At 45.9% G+C, this 20,087-nt stretch overlaps 1 pseudogene; it reads left to right on the top strand.

Moving 5' to 3' along the window:
- The first annotated feature begins 50 nt into the window (after positions 1 to 50).
- LOC147750911 (uncharacterized) lies at positions 51 to 1,839 on the top strand (annotated as a pseudogene).
- The last annotated feature ends 18,248 nt before the right edge of the window (positions 1,840 to 20,087 follow it).

Below are 20,087 nucleotides of genomic sequence, written 5' to 3'. Positions count from 1 at the left end.
TAAGTGGAAATAATGTAATTTCTTGGAACACTGCAGGATTGGGTGCTAAGATGGAGGACTGTAATTGGATTACGTATATCAAGCAGTTTCAGGTTATCTGTTTGCAGGAGACTTGGTCAGTTAAATGTAACCATTTTTTGGAAGGTTACAAAGCATTTTATGTTCCTGCAATAGCAACAACCAGGGGAAGAGCAAAGGGGGGATTGGTCACGTTCATCTCTGTTGCGTTATCGTGTAAAATTCGCAGAGTTATTACAAACAATTCTGGCATTATCGGTCTAATTCTAACGGGAGAAAACTGTATGTCAGGTTTGGTCAATTTTTATAATGCTGTCAATCTATGCTCAGTTAATAGTGAGATATCCGCGATTAATGTTTTTATTAGAAATTCCATGAGGGATTGTATTCACAACCTTATGATATTGGGTGATTTTAATGTTCATCCTTGTGGGGATCTTCTTTTGAAAAGTATCTCGGATTTGCGTGGTCCACTCTTAGAGGGTATGCATTTGGAACATACGACAGAGGGGGAACTTCTCAACGATCTTCTCAATGACCTAGATCTAACACCGACCATGGCATTGACGGATCCTACAAAGTGCTTTGAGATTCCATCTTTTAAGGGGCATGGTAGGGGAACTTTTATTGATTATGTACTAATAACATCCTCAATGCAGTCCTTTGTGGATTCCTTTGCTATTGAACAAAGTGAATTCAGTGATCATAATCCACTCACTGTTCACTTGAGGGGTCCCTGGATAGCTAATGCTGGCCAAAATCTCATCTCAGGCAGGGTAAGCACAACTGATGGGAGACGTCATCTTAAATGGTCTAAAGTCACCCCAGATTTGTTGTATACAGATATTAAAACCATCTGCGCTGATGAAATACTGGCATGTATACAAGAAGGCCCACAACCGAGGAAGGTCCTTGAAGCCTTCCATAGTTTGTCGGCCAAGGTAACACAGCTATTGTCTGTCCCAGCAAAGAAATTTGAATCTGTGGGACCAAAGTAGTTTAATCAGGGTTGTTCTAAAGCAGCCAGAAATTTAAGGTGGGCATTAGCAGCTAAACCGAGAATAAAGGAGACAGTTCAACTGTGTCATAAATACTATAAATCCACTATTACCAAACACAAGGAATTCCTAAGAGAGGAGGCATGGAGAGAGATCCTTGACCCTTCCATTTTGCGGTGTAGCTCTAGATTCTGGGTGATAATCAATAAACCTTTCCTTCTACAGGTACCGGGTGATGGCCTGGAATGCTACATATCGAAGGAAGAGTGGGAACAGCATTTTAAGCAATTATATTGTAGCCCAGTGGATGAAATGCCTATTTCCGCTCCGATCGTTAATGGTCAGCTGATTAGTTTTTCTAGGGATGAGGTTATCGAGGGTATTGAGGGACTAACAGCTGGGAAAGCCCCTGGTCCCGATGGGATTCCTCCTGATCTATTTAAATCTGAGCCAAGTTTTTGGGCACCCATTTTAGAGTCCATTTTTAATGCTGCAGCAAAATATGGCTGTCCACAATCATGGGGGGTCTCTACGATTGTCCTGGTCTTTAAGAAAGGGGACAAAAGTAGCCCAAATTGTTATAGGCCTATTTCCCTAATGGACTCCATGGTTAAAGTCATAGGAAGAATCGTACTGCAGAGACTTTCTGATTGGACGTCGGAAAATAATTTCATGTCCATCAGTCAGTATGGGTTCTGTAGTGGTCGATCCACAGTGACGCAGTGTCTTAACCTTTTTCTAATACTTAGCAAGTACACTGTGGTTCAAAGGGGCACAATCCACCTCGCCTTCATGGACTTGTCCTCAGCCTTCGACTGTGTAAACAGGGGAAGGCTCTGGCAGTCCATGAGGGTGAAGGGTGTAGATAGTGGAATTGTCAACTTCCTGGCCGATTTGCATAGCAATACTAGAGCAAATGTGAGATACTCCCAAGATCTGAGCACAACAAACAATTTTGACACCAGGAAGGGTGTTCGCTAAGGGTGTATCCTGGCCCCTTTCCTTTTTAATTTCTTAATGACCTTGATAGTGCGTTGCAGGATGTACAGGCTGACTGCCCCAGAGTTGGCAGGCGGGGGATTCCTGTACTTTTATATGCAGATGATGCGGTTTTAATTTCCAGAACTGAGAGGGGCCTTCAGGCTCTATTAAATGCTTTTAAACTGTTCATGACGGATAGAGATCTTATGGTCAACAACTCGAAATCATTTGTCATGCAAGTTGGCCAACAACCTAGCAGGAACTTTTCCTTTAAACTTGATGATGAAGTGATTCCTATAACAAAGACATTTCCATATCTTGGGGTCCTTTTTGACTCCAAGCTTAATTGTGGTCCTCATCTGACAAAAAAGAAAGGGGAAATGGTCAGGGTTAATGCCTCCATTTTCAATTTTGCATCAAAACTGGGTAAAAAAACCTACCAGTGCCATGCTGAAACTTTATAATGCAAAAGCGGTAGCAACTGCTACTTATGGTAGTGAAATTTGGGGGTACATTGCCAGTGAGCAGCTTCAGATTGTTCAAAACTTCTTCCTGAAGCGTATCTTGTCCGTTCCTGCAGGCACAGCTAATCTCCCGGTACATGAAGAGCTAGGGATGGAATATCTAAGTGACATTTTGTCTTTACGCCCTTTGACCTGTTGGCTAAAACTGTGGTTAAATCAGGATATACCACTGACACATCTGATTCTGAATGATTACATGACCCAGGAGAAGGCAATGGGTTCCCCTTGGTTAAAATATGTGAAATCCAGCTTTGCTAGGCTTGGACGCCCGAAATTGTTCGAACACCCGAGTAAGATTGTTAAGGGCGATCTGGAGGTAATTAAACGGGACTTCCTCGTGGTTAGGAAGACCCAGAGGGAAGAAGCGGAACTCCAGAAACAAAGCATGAGAAATTTGTCATGTTGAAAACCTATGAAACTGCAGAGCCGTATTTGTTGGGCTCACTGACCTCGCATGAAAAGTTCCTGTTAACAAGGTTCAGGTTAAATCTTTTCCATCATCTGCTTATTAGACCAAAAACTGATGTTTTTAACAAACTGGCAGCGCCCTGTGGCTGCGACGGAAAGTCTCCACAGGATGTGTTGCATTTTATATTTTTATGTAGATTTTATGAATACCCACGCAAGCGCTATCTGGTAACTCTTTTAAAAAAACTCAATTTTACCCAGATAAAACCGGCATTAATGTATTTACAACTTTTGCATAATGACAGTATTCTCCATATTACTGAATTTTTAAAACGGACTGTTAGGTTAAGAAATTGTTTGGATACGTAATGGTTTTCTTAGATGAATGCACTTGTCACTTTGTTCCCGATGTAAAGATGATACTGTACTTTTTAACTTATGGCACTTTATGAAATGTGTTTACAATGTATGTGTTTTAACTGTTTTAATGCATATGTACTTTTATGGTTTTTGTAAAACCGAAATAAAGTCTTTTGAATTGAATTGAGAGAGCAGGAAAAATGTACAAGATATCGTGTATAACACAAATAGGGAGTTGGTAAAATCGAAAGAGATTGGCTCGGACATATAGAAAGGTTAGGAGGAGCTTTCGGCCCGGAGGTGGAGCTTCCGGCCCGGAGGTGGGGATTACCGCAGACGGCGGAGATTTAGCCATGGCCGAAATCTCCACCTCCGTGCCGGAAGCTCCGCCTCCGGGCCGGAAGCTCTGCCTCTGAGCCGGAAGCTCCGCCTCCAGGCCAGAATCTCCGGCCCGAATGCGGACGTAAAGTTAGTAGTCGCAAATCCATTCTGTGAATACCAAAAGTAGTAAGTGCTTTCTGTGAATACCAAAAGTAGTAAGTGAATTCAGTGAATACCAAAAGTAGTAAGTGTAGGATTTTGTCTTAAGTTAGTTCTGTGAATCGGGCCAAGAGAGTCTAACTCATAAAGAGTTTTGACAGCGTCCCATAAGAAAAATTATGGACATAGTCTAGGCATGTGCCCAACCGCATGTGTAAACCTCTGATATTTAGCAGTGAAGCACACCTATTTATCAATCTTAAAGGATTATTATAATGCTTATTTTGTTGCGTACCTACAATGGGATACGTGCTGTCTCTACCGCATGTGCCCATAGGAAATAAGAAAAAGACCCAAAAATCCCAACAGCCATAGTATTACATACAAAACTCACATAACTATTAATTGATTCTGCAAATGCTGCATGATATGATCATGATCAGGGTCAAATTGACAAAACAGAAACTGTGCTGTTCCGCTACAAAGAGGACTGATAATCTTCTGCACTGCTGCCTTGCTGCCTTATTGTGGAGAACTGGACCTTCATCTTGAACCCAGAACCACCAGAGTGACTCTACGGACTAGTTGGCTGGCCTGTCAGCGCCTCAGGGACAGAAATGGCTCTAACCATCTTGAACCCTGCACCTGGACTCTGCCTGCTGTAAGTATGGTCCCCCAAGTGGTGTCACCCAAGTCTTGGATCCTTGGAAGTGGGCAAGAAAGTGGTCTGCCAGCCCAGCTGTGGTCTTGCTTGCAAAACCGGTGTAGCACATTGCATCTCCTTACAGCTGTGCATCAGAACTGCATCTGCCCAGTGCCTCCCAGATGCAGGACCCGCCAGCTCTTCTGAACCACCACTGCAAACACCACCTCAACACAGAACCTAGCACTGTAGCACTGCAACTCATGGGAACTGCCACCATGTGAAGCATCCACGATGCAGGACCTCAGATCACAACCCCACAGCTCCATAGTAGAAGAGGCAACCTCAACATAGGACCTCACATTGCAGCCTACAGTTCATCAGAATTGCCAGTGCATAACGCATCCTCAATGCAGGAACTTGCAGTGCTCCGAAACCACGATTTAAGTTGCTTTGTTCAGCAGGCCTAACTTGGTTCCTGTATCCGGCATACGCTCCATCCCTGTCGGCCTAACCTTGTGACTTTGTCCGGGTCTAGTGTGGCCAGTGTTTGTGATTGCAATCATAAAAAGTAGCTAGAATAGATAGAGAAGGTGTGAGAGGAGGTTCCAGTATATCACCAAAGAGGCATGACATCAGCGGGGCACCAGAGAGCCAGGCAGCAAGATGGCCGCACTCCAGTGAGACTCTACCGGCTGAGATCATAATCCGCCAAACATCTGATTCTGGAAAACCCAGCCTCCTTTCCTAAATGTGAATCTGAGGTGGTGTGGTCATCCTCCACCTCATAAACAAACCTGAGCACTTTGGGCCGACTTGGGTGGCAGCTGCATGCTCCTGAGTCCAGTGCAGCCTGCTGTGGCATAGATAGGTGGGTAGGAAGAGCGACTCTACTGGACCTGGCTGACTGGGCGAGGGCCATTAGGAGAATCGAGTTTCGGAGAGATGAGGGTGGCCCAAGACCCTGCAGGAGCTGTGGGCTGCTTAGCCACGGATGAGCTGGCCTCTGCCTTTAGGAGCTGGCAGACGCTGCGGGGAAAGGTCCTGGCTCCCCAGCTGAAGCCTCCGTGCACAAGCGGGCATCAGAGCAGGTAAGATGGGCGAGACCCTGCCTGCTCACCCGGAGTTGCGAGGGACTCAATACTTGGCCTAAGGGGGCAGAGTGGCTGTGAATACTGAGCCCCCTTCTTTTTGAGGTTCCATGTGGTTGTGTGCGCTGGGGCCTCCTCCACTGCAGCTAGCATGATTCTGCCATAATACTGAGGGAGAGGGATCTGGGCCTGGTGGAACTGCCTAGGCCTCTAGACCAGGGAGCAGCAAGAGATGGTCTACTAGCCCATCAGAATGCTTGCACGGGCCGCCTCCTAGGGGACAGCGGGGTCTCCTAGCATAGGGGGCACGCTGAGAGAGCCCTTGGTAGATAGCTGATACCACACTGCCTGGACTGTGGCTAAGATTGTTGGTATCCCCCGGGACACCCTGACTACAACTGAAGGACTACATGAGGCATTGCGCTTGACAGCTAACCACCGGGCATTGGGTCACCTCGGCACCACTGGAACACACACTTATCTGCTCATGACCCCTGGCTCTGCGAGGCAATACATGGGGTGAGGTGGGACCCTGAACATGCCCTGCATATGACTGTACTGAACTAACATCTATTAGAACACTACACTCTTGGGGACCACTCGATGCAGGGGGCCATGAACTATTATGGGCAAACAAAAAATGAAACAGCCCAAACTAACATATGAGAGTTGACAATCTACCTTAACCATGGAGGAGGATCATGATAGGGAGATGCCGCCACATCGATCTTCTAACAACACTTTTCCAGAACAGGATATTAGGAACCTACTCACTGAGATGCAGGAAAGCCTCTGCATCATAGATGATAAAATTGACTCACTCACAACCTGATTAAACCACATGAATGGGTACATAGGCAAGATCAAAGAACACCTGACCAAATGGAGAGGAGATTGACTGAGGATGTCACTACTTCACAAACCGAGCAACTCCTGCACATGGAAAAAGTCCTAAAAGTCATCAAGGCAAAGACTGAGGACTTTAAGGCGCTATCCAGGTAAAACAACTTTTGCATCCTGGGCATCCCGGTGTCCATTGCAATGGACAACATTGGAACATACCTTGAAACAATGCTCCATGCCCTCTTTGGAAATGTTCTCACGCCCCTTTTTTGGATGAGCATGCTCACCGCCTGACGCCCACTCCGGGGGCTCCTGCGAGCCCGGTCATAGCACGCCTCAATTGACTATAGAGCCCAGGACTCCATCCTGCGACTGGCCAGTGAGAAATGAGAGAGCACATATCAAGGGAACTGAATATCCATCTAGACAGACTTCACCCTGGCAGTGGAGGGTGCCTAACGGAAATTCTTACTAGCTAAGCACATACTCATGAAAGGTGGGACACATTAGACTCTCCTTTATTCTGCCAAGGTATGTCTCACAGTAAATGTTCACACCAAGCTTTTCACCGATATAAAGCTGGCCACCAAATTCTGCTGGAAACTTGTCCACAATGCCACTGGGGAACACCCGCATCAGAAGGAAGTAGGCCTCCTACAGTTACAACAACTAAACAAAAAGGCGAGAGCCTGCACCTACCTTTGGCGGGATCTGCCATTGCGCCCGACAACAAAATGCCTGATAGTGGACATGATTTTATTCAACTCCCGAATAGACACTCACTACTAGGCAGCTGGGTGCTCTATAAAAGAGACTTTCTCAGGCACCCTTCTCCCAATGAAAGGGGATGACAACTTGGCCTACTGGTCACCCCAGGGATGATTCCCAGTGTAAGGTTGAGGGTATCCTATGCTTGTTGTAGTTTGAGGTGAGGGGATAGGAGAGGGTGATAATTAAGTTTTTCAACAATGTTGAGCTGTTGGAGTGGGTGGGAGTGGAACCGCTGCACAGACCTCATGCGAACACACTGACACTACATTTGCATGGCACACAGACTACACCCTTGGTGCTGCAGCCTTGCTCTTCTTAGAGACCCCGATAACTCACCCTGGAGGACAGCAGCGCTCGCATACCATGAAGCAGAGAGGCCTATGTTGACATTTCTATCCTGCAACATTAGAGGCATTAACGTTGCATAAAAAAGCAGACAGGTGCTGGCCTACTTCAACCAACATCGCATAGATATAGGTCTGCTCCAGGTAATACAGCTCAAACTGGGTCCAGAATACGAATGGGCTTGATGGCTGAGACTCGTTGCCCTATACTCAGCATATGCCTACAGGGTTGCAGTGATGATATGAAAAGGGATTCCATGATACACTAGTGTGGTGGTCTATGATAGGGACGGCTGCTATGGTATTGTGAAAGGAATGCTATACAGTCAGACAACCATTGTGATCTCTGTGTGTGGACCTAACTCTGATGACCCAGGTTTCTATTCCACATTATGAATCATATACTCAGCCTTGGCCCTGGCCCTGGAGCCATAGCATGGGAGGGATACTTCAATGTCATTTCAGACAGGATAGACCTAGCAATACTAAACAACTGTACCGGGACACTGCACTTCAATTTCATAATATTATATCTGATAACGACCTGGTGGATGTGTGGAGAGTCAAACATATAAATGTGACTGAGGGTAACTGTGTCACACCTGCGCACAATGCTTGGCCCTGCATCGACTACTGGCTGGTCGCTAGAGATATTAGGCCAGATCTATGACTCGTCTTTGCATGTGCAAACCGGTTTGCAACCTGTTTGGGCATAAAAAAACTACAGGGCCTTCTACAAAACCTATTTAGTGAATCACAATTTATATTTCAAAGTTTTGCTGAATATCATTTAGTGCCCTTAGGGCTCTGGATACTTTCCCACTGTAAATGCACACATTAGGAAGTGCTGCTTTCCTGTTGTTTTTAAACAGGTCTCAAGCCTGCCTTTGCAGGCCTGTGTGTGCGCTTTTGCACCTATGCTCAAAATACCCATGTGTGTTTTCACTACCTGTGAGGTTTGCTCTTCCCATAGGTTAACATGGGGGAATGGTTGAAATTACTTTAAGCTGCACTAGTAGCCGACAATGGAACAGCCTCATATTGGTTTGTTTCATTGAATTCACAATAACAAACCCTCTCCTGTGGTAAAGAGGAATTTGTCATTAATAGCTTAGAAATTCCACTTATAGAGAATGGGGCTTTTCTGTGCTATAAAAGTCTTTAAGTGCCTTTTAGTTTGCCTCTAGACCACACTGGAGGCTAGGAGAGCACATTTGTGCATTCCCCAGAGACAGCTATAAACATTGGACATTCAAGTGAAATGACTGACCTTTGCAATTTGAGGGCCTGTCTGGATAGATTGAAGGGAGAAGGTTTTGAAATTTGGCCTCTGGGAAGCCAGATCGTAGGCAGCACCACTAAAGATTAAGAATTGCATTCCATGGCCCCATGGTAGACAGGAATGCAATTTTGGGGAGACGTCTGTGGTCCAAAGGGAAACCCTATGAACCATCCCCCAACTTTAAAAGCACACTTCAGTGTAACTACTGGTGCCATACTTCAGCAGGTTAGAGATATACTTCTGGGGATGTAGGACTGAGGATCCTGGGACTGCGTGGTGCCCATTGCTGGAGGAATTTGTTGAGCACAAGGAGGGTTACTGCCATTGGAAGTGACTGTGCATCCTTCCTAAATAGTGGCTGGTCTAGGTTGTCTACTTGCTGTTGTGTGGCACCCTGAGTGTGCTCTCCAAGGGCTTGTTGGCTTGCCCTCTGTTCTTTTGTGGAGGTCTCAGGTACAAAGACCTCCTTCGAGGGATCCACATAGTTTACTTGTGACACCTGGAAAGCAGTTCCCTCCAAAGTGCCCACATCGTCTGCTGGATCCCAACTGGTAGCACAGCGTTAGAGTAAAACTAAGTATTGTTCCTAGAGAGCAGATTGTCTTGTGCGGAGCCCTAGAAGTACTCCCCGCATCTAAGGGGTGTGGCCTCTTCATTGTGGGGCCTCAACATGCATCAGAGTCTCATTGGTGGTGAGTGGATTCACCTGTTCCGGAACCCCATGTTGCCCGCTTCGTCGATCGTGTTGCATCTCTCTCATGCGACATGCTGACTGCATGCTCATTGCATACAGTGTCCGATTCATAGGTCGCGACCCTCAGAGGTAAGGATGCATCCGAGGTTGTGCCTCGTTCTACCTCGGGTGTCTCTGCTGAACTTGTGTTTGTGTGACTGGAATTGTCTTGTGAGACAGTATCAACAAGCACCAGACATTGTGCTTCATTACTAGGGAGGTACAGATTTTGCAACTGTTCGTTGTGTGTGATTGGAATTGTCTGGTGTTACCCCTATCAATGCGTACCAGATATTGTGCCTTATTTCCAGTGCGGTACGGAATTTGCAACTCTTCATTGTGTGTGACCGTAATTGTCTGGTGTCACTCAGATTAAAGCACACCAGATGTTGTGCCTCATTTCCAGGGAGGTGCGGGGAAGCGATTCATGTTCCGTGGTGCCCTGATTGCCTGGGTACTTTGATCAATGTGTGTTTGACGGAGTACTTCCTTCTTCCGAGAGACTCCCCTGCTTCATCACCCATTTATCAATTGTTCCTCTTGTGCCCTCAGTGCAGCGGACCAACTGCCCTCTCCTCACCAAGTCTGACGACATTGTGTTAGCAGGTAGCATTGCCTGGATCGAGCCTGGGTAGTGAGAGTATTTGACCGGGCTGAGGAACACTTCAGAGAGCCAACAGAAGTGGGTAAAAAAAAGTGTGATCCCCCTGTGCTTCACAGGACTGGGCTGGTGCCGTAAGGCACAGTGTGGAATCCTTTTATTGAACGACTATCACCTTCAGCCCGCTTGTGCTCCGCATACCCTGGGTGAACTTCCAGAGTAGTGGCCAAACCCCCATTTGTTGACTGCCACCTAATGAGCCCTGCTACCTACCTCCACTTTCTTCCCTGGGACCCTGACTAAGTGTGACTCCGGCCATAATCGGCCTAGAATTAGTGGGGTAGGTTTTCTTTATCTCCACCCCATGGGTGTAGGGTAGTCGGTGCTAGCTGAATGAATGGTACAGAAACACTTGGGCCACGGCATGTGCATTATGTGTGTGTGTGTGTGTGCGAGTGTGCTTAACACGTACCTGCCTGATATCCGTGGCCCTGCTTACCAAGTGTATGGGAGTGATTCCCAGTTATTAATTACACAGCGGTGTTGATTTAAATGTTGATTCCTTGCCAAAAGAATACTACGTTTGACATTGTTTTCTACTTGTGCAGCCTTGGCCCAGTGAGATGTTTAAAAGTGTTTTATTGATTTGTGTGTACACATTTCTGATATTGTGTGTTCTGGGGTGCACCCTATAACTGTGTGGTATAAATTATAATAATTGCCAGGGTGGGCCTCGTTCTGACAACTTTCGCACCACTTAAGTGTGCTGGGGGTAAAGTAGGATCTTTTCCAAGTTACTGATGTCTTTTTAACATGGTTGGGCCTAGTACTTCTAGTGATATTTCTAATTTTGTAATTTATGCCTATAAAAACATGATGTTCATGCTGTGTTACTTAATGTGTGTGTTGAATACAAACTTTATTTACAAATACCAATGGTGAAGTCTCTTGTGATGCTCAGTGTATTTATTGTGTGAGAGTGCTGTGCCTCTGCGATAAGTCTGACTGTTCACTGCCAAGCTACTGAAGCATGAGCGCAGGTTATATAATGATTGGAATCACCCACCGCTGATGGGATTTTTAGGTTCTACCTGAATAGGGCCTCGCATCAGCTAACTAGTAGGTGCCTGTTCCAACAACACTATCAAGCTATTATGGCTGGACGACATGCACATTCTATCTGGACTTACCTGTCACAGTGGAGAATATAGAACAAGTAATCAACAGCATGCTGGGAGACAAAACACCTGGGTCCGATGGACTGCCAACCTCATGTACAAAGAGCATGTACATATCCTTGCCCTCCACCTCCTGGCGGTGTACAAAGAGACTCTTGGTCTTGGCTGCCTCCCTAACTCACTCAAGGAGGCCATAATAGTCACCATTCTCATTCTGAAACCAGAAAAGCCCCCTAAATGCTATGACCCATACAGGCCGCTCTACATGAATAATGTGGACAATTAAATCCTAGCTAAATTGATCACCAACAGGCTGGTTCCATTGCACCCAGACATTGTGTGACCAGATTAGTCAGAGTTCATACCAGGGCACTCTACGGCTCACAATTTGTGGACCACGTTGGTCCTCCTACACTCCCTGGATTGCAAGCTACAAGCTGCAGCCCCATTTCTGGATGCCACTAAGGTGTTTGATTTGCTTGAATGGGAGTACCTTTTTAAGATCCTTGAGAGAATTGACAACAGCAGCTCAATCCTATAATGGATCTGACTGCTCTATGTAGAGCCAGCTGTGCATATCTGTATAAATTTAGCAGGGATTCCCTCATTCCCCATCACCAGGGGCAACCATCAGGGATACCCCATGTTACCCCTGCTATTTGCAATAGCCGTGGATCCTCTGGTGGCCTGCCTGAGGCAGCATTATGCACAATGCGCCCTAAAATACACAAGTAGATGGCTAATTATATCCTTGTATGCTGATGATATCATGATGTATTTACGGGGGCCTGTGACTAATATCTCAGCTGTACTCGGAGTTTGCCCGATTTGGAGGTCTATCAGGGATAACAATAAACTGGGCCAAGTCATTGTGTTCCTCCTTACATGAGCCACTGACAGAGCATCTTTTGAGTTTCCACTGCGCTGGACCGACATGTCTGTCAAATATTTGGGTACATGGATTAGCAGAGCCATAGAAGATCACCGGCATGAAAAGTAACGAATGGCAATGACATGGCTAGATGATAGAATACCTGCCTGAACGAGGTTGCCACTCTTCCTGGCTGGCAGAATAGCAATTGCTAAGATGGTGGTCCTCCCAAAGTTCTTGTATCTCTTTGCAAACATACCTAACACACTGACCCACAGTGAAAAAGTACCTCTTTTGCATGGTTAGCCCCACACTTGTTGCCTGCTTTTGATGTGGTTTCAAATGTAGTGAACAGGGTTCCTGCCAGCCAGGTCCCCTGTGCCAGTACTCCTTCCCTAAAACAACCCCCCAATTGGTATTTCTGTCTCTTGTTAGTCCCTAGTAAATGGTACCCTGGGAACCTAGGGACCCACTCACTGGGACAATGCCACTTCCCTTGCAGCCTGCATGCCCCTGTGAGGGGTAAACAACAAGGTCTACAGGGCACTCTGTCTGGGTACCATGCCAGGTAGCACTGCCTGACAGTATAGGTAAGTCGCCCCTCTAGCAGGCCTTACAGCCCTAAGGCAGGGTGCACTATACTCCAGATGACAGCATATCTGCATGAGCAGATGTGCCCCTACAATATTGGACACCCTTTCCCAATATTGTAAGTGTCATTGAAGCCCTATAGAGTACATGTCCTGGGAACTCAACAACTCGAATTCTACAGCACCTTGATGGTTTCAGTGAATACAGGAGTGTTTGGCACCAAACTAGTCCTTTCAATTAATCCACCCACACTAATGCCAGTGTTGGATTTACCTCAGAGATCCCCCATGAATTCCTACCAACCCTGGTGTGTTCTCTGACCTGCTATAGGCACCCAGCCACCACCAGACAGGTTTCTGGACCCATGGATAGAGAGCCCCTGCTCTCTGGGACCTGAAAAAATGCACATCCTGGGCAGAGGTGTCATACCTCATACCCCAGGATAGGCCAGTGCTCAAAGATGGCAGCTTCAAATGCCTGACACCTTTGTAATGTGACCCCTAGCCTCTGCTGCTACCAGCAGATGGCAACCCCTGGTTTACACCTCCACTTTGGGCAAGAAAACCAGCAGGAACATTTTAAAATATAGCAGGTGTGCACTCCTTTGCCAACCCCACCCCTAAGGTGGAGGGAAGTGAGGAAAAGCACAACTTTCAGGCCCACCATCTTGAGGACGAGGGGACCCCTCCAATCAGGGTTAGGTCCATGCCACCTCCCTTAGGAGGGTGGCTTAATAGAGGGGGTAGCCACACCAGGTAAGATGCCCGATGGGCCTACCTGCTACTCCCCTAAAACGCCTCCTAAATTTGGTATTTAGGTGGCTCCTTCAAAGCTGTCCCTCAGATTTGATGGAACAAAGAAGAAGACGGAAGACCATTGCTGCCGAACCAGGAACTGAACTGCTGCAGACAGACCCTGGCAAGAACCCCGCCACCTGCAATAGGTTCTACCACTGGAACTGCTGTCTTCCAGAAACTCTGCAAAGCCTCCAACAAACCTCAGAGGCCTTACAACCTTTACCAAAGTGCCAAGAACTTCACTTTGAACTAGAGGCGCCATTCCCTTGCATCCACCGGTACCAGAACCCCAGAACTGCAGTGGTGAGAAACGACCCTTGGGTTGGCGCGACTCACTGCTACCAAAGAACTCCATGACTGCAGTGGTGGAGGTCCGGCACTTGTGTTGATGCGACTCTGCCCGTCAGAAGAACACCCCATAGCAGGAAGGCCTCCACAACCTAGAGGGATCCTCTCGTCCCCACGACCTGGGCTGTGAACAGGCTGATGCCCGAGAGCCCGTACTCTCATGCAAGTTGCCCTGTCAGCTCCTGCACTGCCTGCCGACCTCGACCTCCCCGTGTGGGTCTGATGATGGCTGGACTTCTCCTTCCGATTGCCAGCAGCCAGCCGGCAGTGACCGCGACGGTAACCCAGTTGGTGGTCTTCTGAAAAGAAACTCGCTTCATTGCTCTTCGCGGATCGCAAGGGTAAATCTCATTGCCGGTATTGACCACCTCAGCATAAATACTGAATCCTGCACCTCTTGGTTGTCCCAGTCTCCCACAACCAACATTGCCCAAAGTGTTGGCTTGAGACACCCAAAAGGCTGAACTGGAATTGTAAGGGGTATATGTGCCTGTTACACTGCACAACTGTTTTCCTCGACAGGTGAATATGGAACTGCTCTGAAATTTGCACTGTCAAAATTCTGAAACCTAAAAAGTATTTTTAATAAGAACTGTACTTAACATAATGTGAAGACCTTGGTCTTAAAAATAAAATATAAATAAAGTATACATTTTGTAAATTGGTCTGGATCTCCATGAGTCGTGTGTCCATTATTGATCACTGCAACAGATGTCTTACACTACTCTGTGTTAGGCCTAAGGCTGTTCACCCACACTACCACTAACAGAGCACTTTGGGTTTTGCATTGAGCCCTGAAAACTTTTGGGGAACCCCTGGACTCTGTGCACGGTATTACCACCTAGTGGCAATATTGTATACAGAGCTAGCTTCCTGCACCCACCAATTCTTCAACCGCACGCACTCCAATGTAGTTATCCCGGCTTGGTGCGGTAAGCAGCCCAAAGTCTTGGGAGGTACTGACATTACCATTTGAGTAGGGAGAGTCGAGTGCTCCTGATTAGGAGAAATACTATACCTGTGCCAAGGCCAAGTTTTCCCACTATTGGTATAATGCCATATCATTTCAGACACATGTGGCTGTAGAACGCAACCTTGCAAATCTCTGCCCACTAAGTAACGCTGTCTGCCTGCCCTTAAGGCACCTAGGATTGAGGTGGATATGGTGAGCTGCACAGGTTCACTGACAGAATATTGATGTAAATAATATAGAAGTAAACAATATAGATGAAAAATATAGAAAGCAAAATACCTATTCTTAAACAGGTAAGTACAAAATATCGATTTTTATATATATAAAATAAAATAATAAATACAAAATATAATAAATAATAAGATTATTATAAAAGATATAAAGTAGATTTAATATACAGTTTAACATATATAACAAATAAACTTCATTACAAAAAGTTAAACACACATGCCTGATAATTATTTGCACATCTGTTTATACCAAATGACATGACAATTCTGATTCATTGAATTACTATCATAATAACAGTTCACCATAATGTATTTCAAGCATCAATTTATTGTCAGATGTCTTCTATGTCTATTGGACATGATGGTCAAATGATGGTTACTACTTTCACTTTAAATTTGATGGTTTCTACTGACGGCGTCATGTGATCAAGTCCTTTTTGGGGCCGAAACGCATCATGGCGGTGCGTGGTGCATCAATGGATTAAATAAATACCTTTCGCATGCAGAAGTTTGGGTCGTTTTTCGTCTTTCCAGCATTGGGATGTTTGGGACGGAGTTCTTCACATACATATTAATTAATATATACATATATTTTTACTTTAAAACAATTGATACATTATTAATTTTAGTTTATTTTAGAATTTTAAAATGATATATATATATATATATATATATATATATATATATATATGTATATATATATATATATATATTTCCGAAGCTTTCTCCTCCACAAAGAAGAATGAGGTGGCACCACGGGACTCGGGATACACCAGCTTTATTGTTAAAAACATAGGGCATGACGCGTTTCGGAGGGTTCCTTTATCAAATGCCCCTCTGTCTCAAAAGTGCCGCTGTTGCTCGTAGTCCTTTATGTAAGTCCTTTCTCAGTTCCTCATCACTAATGTAGTGTGGGCTGCCACTAACACATGGCCCGGATCCGTCTCTGCTGCCACAGATGGCCTGCATTTCCCAGCATGCAGCGTCGTTTGCTTGCTGGTGATCGTTCCGTTGCTCAGCATTCCATCTTCCTCGTGTGAGTAGCTGACCTGCCATGCATTAGGGTGAGGGCTCCAGCATCTGTTCTGGGCATCGTGGTGTTTATATTCTCGAGTCCTGCACTTCCAGCCTCGCAGGGGTGCCTGTCGTGGATTCAGGATAACCCGTAAAGTAGGGGTGTTTCTCCATGCGGTATGGGCTACAAGTAGCAGCTGGCTCTCCATGTCAGGTTTCGTGCGGGGCGGTCGGGGAGTCTCCTCCATCACTCACGACTCCCGTAACGCTTGCGGAAGGGCCATCCTCGCGTGTTGGTGAAACACGCTAATTATTTCCGAAGCTTTTTCCTCCACAAAGAAGAATGAGGTGGCACCACTGGACTCAGGATACACCAGCTTTATTGTTAAAAACATGGGGCATGACGCGTTTCGGAGGGTTCCTTTATCAAATGCCCCTCTGTCTCATATATATATATCCATATATTTACTGAAAAAAACATAGGTTTCAGGCACATTATAGTTAGAAATGAGCATTTAAAAAACCTTAGAAATTCACAGAAAAAAACATAGGTTTCTGTTATAGTTAGCTGGACATTTCACTTGTACAAAACCATAGAAATTCGGCCGTTATAGTTAGTTCAGCTAACTATAACTTGCGCCCCCGCAATGCACTGCAGATGACGTCACATGTTACAACATTCATAACATGGTCAGTGACATCACTGATGACATCTTTTATGACATCTCAAATAACATCTGAATTTCAATGGTTTTCTAAATGCTAATTTCTAACTATAACGTCCCTGAAACCTATGGTTTTTTCAGTGAATTTCAATAGTTTTTAGACGAAAATTTCTAATTATAATGTTCCTTAATCCTATGCTTTTTTCAGTGAATTACTAAGGTCTTATAAATGCTCATTTCTAACTATAAATTCCCTATTAAGTCCCCTTGAATCCTGAAGGTCCCTAGTGGCCAAGTAGCCCACCGGGTACCTTCAGTAAGCGCCACAGAGCTGCGTTGCAGAGACGTGTTCCTAGGCCACTCACCTTTTTACACCATGCTGCAAACGTGGCTTCTGGTGCACTGCTGCTAGGACGCTGAAGTCCACTTGTGTCTTCAGGTTCTCAGGACACAAGAGGACCTAATCGCCCCAACAGCTGTGCACCAGAAGTCTTGTTTGCAGAGTGGTGTAAAAAGGGGCATGGATTCGGACCTCCTCTCTGCAACGCAGCTCTGTGGCGCTTACTGGAGGTAGCTGGTGGGCTAGTTGGCCCCCAGGGACCCTCTGGATTCAAGGGGACTTAATCTCCCAATTTACAAACCTCCCTGCACCGTTGAGCAAACAGCAGTGTCCTGGGGTGGGCACCCCAGGACACTGCAGAAGTCGGCCCTGGGGGGTGGTGGTACCCAGGTCCATCAAGGGCTCCAGGCGGTGGGCTCAGGGGATCCGTAACAGACCTCCGCATTTGAATTCTAAATGCCTTGGGAGGTGGTGGTCCCCGGGGCAGTGTGAAGGGGCTCGAGCCCCCCCAAACAAATGATTTATTGCAGCCACGTGAAGGTGGCGGTTCCAAGGTCTTGGGGGAGCCTGTGAGGCCCCCTGCCCTTTTTAATGAAGCCCCTTGGAGGTGGCAGTCCCCAGGTCAGCTTGGGGGGTGGGAGCCCCCATGCATTATTTTCTAAATAAGCCCCGGGGAGGTGGTGGTTCCTGGGGCTGCAGGAAAAAGCAGTGAGGTTAACTGCGAAACGCGTCGAGTTTACCCGTTGCCGAAAATAAATACTGTTTTGAAAACTGAGGCCACGGTACCAGTGAGTTTATTTCTCGCATGCTGGATTTGTTGTTGGATATTTTGGGAGTGGCGTCCCTGCCATGTTGCCCGCAATACGAAGCGGCTTGGATTTGCTACAAACTACGTCGGGATATATATATATATATATACATATACTTTCCGTACTGTTGCACTGACTGGAGTGGGACTTTTACAATTTAAGCTTAAAGATTTTTAAAAAATAGTTTAATGTTTTAATTTATAATAGAATTTTTTATTAGATTTTATTTGTTATGTTATTGGTACATGTAATGGCTGACCTTTTCTGGCTCCTTTAAGAGGGAGAATGATGGAGAGTGACTCCAGTCTATCACCCTTATAGCATAGGGATTAGGACTATAGATAGGATCTCTGTCTTTTATATAGTAGAGTATTTTCGTGTCCCTTTCTTTAGAGTAGGGCTTATGAATTCAACCTAGGGGATAGATATATAAGTATTAATCATGATTTGCCGTTTTGCTAACGTGTTAGGATATTTTCCATGGAGTTATGCGTATTGTGGGTCCTGTAGGCCTTAAACGAGACAGACTCCATCTTGCCCTCTGCCTGGTAGCTCGAGAGGCCTTCTAGGTCAAGTGTAATGTTTTAGTTTCAAGCTGTTGTTCGCTTGGAGAGAACCGGCTCAGGCTGGCCCTTATCGAAGGAATGTATTTTTCTCCACTCCGAAGACACAACTTCAGGCCGGCCGGCTGGGAACGTGTCCTTGGTACGGGGAGGTACAAGAATTTGGTGGGTGGCAGGTTACTGGCCGTAGCTTTCCATGAAGGAACAGGTTTTGATATTAGCGAAGGTGTTAGTCAGTCGAGAGTCAGTTCGTAGGCGGCATCTAGCCGTTAGCATCTCTGCCATTAATTATTTCATGGCGGACAGTCGCCATCTTTGAAGTCCGAGAAAGATTTAAGACCGAGACTCTCTGAGAAAGACTGAAGGAGAATTAGCGCGGAGCGCACTGAAACAGAGAGAGAGAGAGATACGGTAGCTAATAACCAGCAAGGTTCCAGTGGCCTGGAGGGAAGCAGACGAGGTTGAGCCTAGCGGTGCAGACGTGTACTTGTGACGGCTGGGGTGTGACTGCAAGACGAGCCAGGACACAGAGACGAGAAGGGAACCTAGATGACTGCCGAGTCCCGACTTCACATTAATAAGGTGACATCCGCCCTTTCCATAATAAGCGCGCATTCTAATCTGTGCCTTTTCTTTGCATAATCTGTGTTGCATAGTATTGTGTTATATGTTTAATGACAATAAATATCCTAGTTCTTAGTGAACTGAGATGTGCCGTGTATTCTTGTTCAATCTTGGTAAACGTGGCTCCTAGTTGGTTGTTGTTTATATGAATGGATGAGTAATCCCAATCAGGTAAGTGGTGATCAAATAAATAGGGAGCGAGTGGACCTTTGATGCCAAGAATAAGAGGTACATTATACTATTCGGAAACCGTACCAAATTCTATTATTATAGTTTCATCCCAAGTAGACAAAGGAGAAATCGTTCCGATAGGTGTTCATAGGAATGTGGTCGTTATTGATATACGGCGTTAGTGAGAGCGTTGGGGTGGATTACCAACGTGTATACCCACAGGATTGTGGCTTGTGTAAGTGAGAGCGTTGGGGGGGATTACCAACGTGTAGGTTTGCCGGATTGTAAACCGTTTGGAAAAGAGAGCATTGGGTTCTGCAGGCCCATGTGTAGACACGCCGGATTGTGTGTCATATCTGCCCTGGGGTAGATCAGTCTGGGTCGGAGTGGCCGCGAGACTAACTGATGTGAATAAGATATGGTAGAAAACCTATGCATGTTTATTGCTATTCCCCATCCTTAGGTACATATATATATATCTATATCCCTTGTGAATACATTCTAAGGAGGGAGGTGAGTACGTTCTGGCTGGGTTAGAGGGGCCCCTAGGGGCTGATCCCATCTAAACGGAAAATCCGGCCATTACATCTGGCGTCACGAACTGTTTACGAAGCCTGTGTGCGCTGTGTTGTTTTGATCTTGTTGGTTTGCGCTCGGCTCGTACGTATAATATTTTGTGTATAATTGTGTATATAATTTTTGTGTGTCAATATGTTTGCGAAAAAATCACCGTCGGTTTTTAAGTTACCTATTCAGATTCCCGGCTGGGAGTCTACGCCTTACGAGGCTTTGGCCCGTGAGTGGGCAGATTCTACTGGTTTGAGTGAAAATTGGTC

The sequence above is a fragment of the Lissotriton vulgaris genome, chromosome 1_1 (assembly GCF_964263255.1).
Source record: "Lissotriton vulgaris chromosome 1_1, aLisVul1.2, whole genome shotgun sequence".
In the NCBI taxonomy this organism is placed as follows: Eukaryota; Metazoa; Chordata; class Amphibia; order Caudata; family Salamandridae; genus Lissotriton; species Lissotriton vulgaris.
This window is presented reverse-complemented; position numbering and strand designations above follow the sequence as displayed.